The following is a 3,737-nucleotide window of genomic DNA, read 5'->3' as shown; positions in this document are numbered from 1 at the left end:
CACAAACCATTTTATAAGCAAACATACCCATAGGATTTTTATATGATGTTCTATAAGCCCAAAGTGCATCATCTAATTTCTTAGACCAATTCTTCCGGGACCTATTGACAGTCTTTTATAAAATTAGTTTTATTTCTCTATTGCTAACTTCAACTTGACCACTAGACTGAGGATGACAGGGTGATGCAATTCTATGGTAACATCATACTTGGCAAGCATTTTATGGAAACCATCATGAATAAAGTGTGAACCACCATCAGTCATTAAATATCTAGGGACTCAAAATCTTGGGAAAATAACTTCCTTAAGCATTTTAATAGAGGTGTTGTGATCGGGAGTGGCATTTTGTCTCTCGGGTCCAGGTGAACCCTAAATCTGAGCCGCCCAGACAAACATGGGGATGTGTGTTGCAGGTCACTGTCGAAGGAATACATGAATTGAAAAAGATTTATACACTGCAGGCTCACAGTGTACCTACAGACGATTCACGACGGGGGAGCAGACGGACGTTGGCTCTGTCAAGAGCTCTGATGCACCTGTACTCTGGACCTGTACCTGGCCACGTGGTACAAATAGTTTGTTTGGATGCCCCCGCATGGCCAGAGTAATAAAGGATAACAGATAAAAATACTGATTCGGTTTCTGATTCAAATAAATAAATTAAAAACATGATAGAGTACCAGTCAAGACATAAAAACTAAAGCAAAGCTTGTCGCAGATGTAGTTCGTTATAATTTTTGCCACAAAAAGAAAAATCGTCCAACACCATCGCCCGCACGAGCCACCATCGGGTCCAATTCTGCCACCCACCTTCACCGCCGCCACGGAGGCGACCACCACCGACCACCTGCGCAGCTCGACCACCGCCACCCACCTGGGCACCTCACCCACCACGACGCACGGGAGCGACCAATGCATCCACCGCCGGGCTCAGCGCCACCGCCCACCTGCGCCGCCGCCATGGGGATGACCACCGCCGCCCACCTACACCACGTAGGCGACCACCACCGCCACTCGCAGGACCAGCCACTTCGTCTGCTTTGGCTGCCGGCGCTGCTGATTATTGTTGTGCAGTCAAGAGTGTCACTGTATGATCTGAATACAGTCAAATATACAGAGAATATACAGTCAAGAGTGTTAAACACAGTGACTGAATTTACTGAACTTATGCTAATGAACTAGTGAACTCACAACAAAAATCTACAATTCTAAAAAATCTGAGATCTAATAAATCTACTTCTTGAGTTGGTCCTGGCTTGCAAGAGTACATCCTACTAGACATATATAGCAGAGGTTATGCAGAACCAAATTGTCATTGTGGTTTCAGTACAAGAATTGAGTGGTAGTGAGATCAGAACAATCACAAGAATTGTCGTTGTCATTGTGGTTTCAGCAAATAAAGTTTCTGCTGGCTAATCGAACCAGCAAATAAACAAGTGTTCTTGAGTTTCACTAGAAATGCCGTTTTGCAATTAAAGTGAGGTGAGAACAAATGAAGTACTGAATGTGTTTGCATGATTGAGTCAAGTTTCATCCATATCGTTGTCATTGTCACTGAATGAATGATTCAGTCAAGTTTCACTAGAATTTGATTTTGCAGTACATATTGAGATTTAGTCAAGTTTCGCCCAGAATGACAAGTTAAACTTGACTGCAAAGTTTCATTCATTTCTGTGTGTGCATGATTCAGTCTAGGTTCACTAGAATTTCATTTCACAGTACCAATTTTCAAGCAACTCTCCCTGATTCGGTTAAACTGCCATTGTCATTTTGCTGAGATCTTGTTTGAAACTAGTACCCCCACCCATATCAACAACTCTAAAATTTGTCTAGGTACTGAAGCCAGCCACATCAAGTTTGACACAAACCTAAAGGTACTGAATCCTAACAGGTTGTTGTGTTAATATCAGCAGCTCTAAATGTGTGAAGGTACTGAATTGAGCGTACATGAGTCCCATCGAAAAAAAGAAACTGAGCATACCTGAATAAGTGATTGTTCGTACTGGAGAGCATGCCCGGTCAATGCTGGAGAAGCCTGAAAAGCATCCAAGTAATCTTCCTAACCTGCTATAGGAGAGATGCAATGTGTAAAAAAATCATGTCTTTCATCAGATATCCCAAATCTAGTGAACTGAACTGAAACTAAATGGCCCAAGGGAGAAGTGGAGTTGTGCGCGGGGGTCGTCGACGGGCACCAGCTTGTATGTGGCCACCACAAACTCCTCATTTGCCTCCCGCTCATCTGTGCTGGTGACGGCGAGGGGCAGGTGCACGCGGGGAGGGGGGCGCGGAGGCGGGCAGGCAGGAGCGCGGGGTGTGGGGAGCGCCATGGCAAGGTGAAGAGGCCGGGTCAGCGAGGCAACGGACGGAGGAGGGGGGAGGTAATGGTAGTGGAGGTGGACATGAACGACGGCCACCATGGCCAGGGGCACTTGGGGATGGATGCGGCGTTGGTCCGCCGCGCAAAATCCAAGCTTTAGATCTGGAACCAGGCAGCGGCGGCGCAGCATGGGGGAAGAAGGCGGCGCCTCCTGGACCTGGGGGAAGGACTCGAAGGAGGGATCAAGGCGGCGCGGGCGGGGGAGATGGGGAGCGTCGCGTGGTGCGGGGTGGGCGGTGGAGGTAGACTGGTGGGGGAGAAGAGTCCAGAACAGTACGTGTACGTCATCCCCGCTCTGTACAGAAACGGCGTTAGCAAGCCATGTGATTTCGCGCATGGGTAGGGTACATTTTATAAATCTGAATACGCAGGAGAATACTTTTCTATGCGTGAATCGCGAGGCACATGTGTGGTCCAGACTGCGGGAGCATCTGGACCTGGGAGCCAAGTTGCATTTCCGTGCTGTGATCATCACGACTAGTTGGAATAGCTTCTACCCACTTAGTAACATAATCAAAAGTGACCAAAATATGAGTATACCCATTAGAGGAAGGAAAAGGTCCCATGAAATCAAATCTCCAAACATCAAATGGTTCAACAACAAGAGAATAATTCAGTCATTTCTTGACGCTTACCGATATTACCTATTCTTTGACATTCATCACAAGATAAGACGAAGTTACGAGCATCCTTGAAGAGAGTAGGCCAATAAAAACCAGATTGCAATACCTTATGAGCAGTTATGTCTCCCCCATGATGTCCTCCATAAGCTTCAGACTGAAATTTCCATAGGATTTGTTCCTGTTCATGCTCAGGCACACAACATCTAATAATACCATCTACTCCTTCTTTATAAAGATGTGGGTCATCCCAAAAGTAATTTCTTAAATCATAGAAGAATTTTTTTCTTTTGTTGGTAAGTAAAGCTAGGTGGGACGTATTTAGCAACAATATAATTAGCATAGTCAGCATACCAAGGTGTACTATTAGAAACATTTATTGCAGCTAACTGCTCATCAGGAAAACTATCATTAATAGGTTGTGGGTCATCAAGAATATTTTCAAGCCTAGACAGGTTATCAACCATGGGGTTCTCCGCTCCTTTTCTATGAGTGATATGCAAATCAAATTCTTGTAGTAGAAGAACCCACCTAATGAGTCTAGGTTTAGCATCTTTCTTTTCCATAAGATATTTTATAGCAGCATGATCGGTGTGAACAGCCACTTTGGAATCAACAATGTAGGACCTAAATTTATCACAAGCAAACACCACTACTAAGAATTCTTTTTCAGTAGTAGCATAATTTTATTGAGCACTGTCTAAAGTTTTACTAGCATAGTGGATAACATTTAGTTT

General features: G+C 44.7%; 1 long non-coding RNA gene across 1 annotated transcript; it reads right to left on the bottom strand.

Annotated features, from left to right (window-relative positions):
• Nucleotides 1-620: 620 nt before the first annotated feature.
• On the bottom strand, nucleotides 621-2,664 carry LOC119277606. Its single transcript, XR_005137228.1, has 2 exons — nucleotides 1,982-2,664; nucleotides 621-1,095 (listed from the first exon to the last, which is right to left on the bottom strand). It is a non-coding gene; the product is annotated as an uncharacterized LOC119277606 (long non-coding RNA).
• Between the last annotated feature and the right edge of the window lie 1,073 nt (nucleotides 2,665-3,737).

This window comes from Triticum dicoccoides, chromosome 3B, assembly GCF_002162155.2.
Source record: "Triticum dicoccoides isolate Atlit2015 ecotype Zavitan chromosome 3B, WEW_v2.0, whole genome shotgun sequence".
NCBI classification, from domain to species: Eukaryota; Viridiplantae; Streptophyta; class Magnoliopsida; order Poales; family Poaceae; genus Triticum; species Triticum dicoccoides.
The sequence above is the reverse complement of the archived record's forward strand: the minus strand, read 5'-3'. Positions and strand labels throughout refer to the sequence as shown.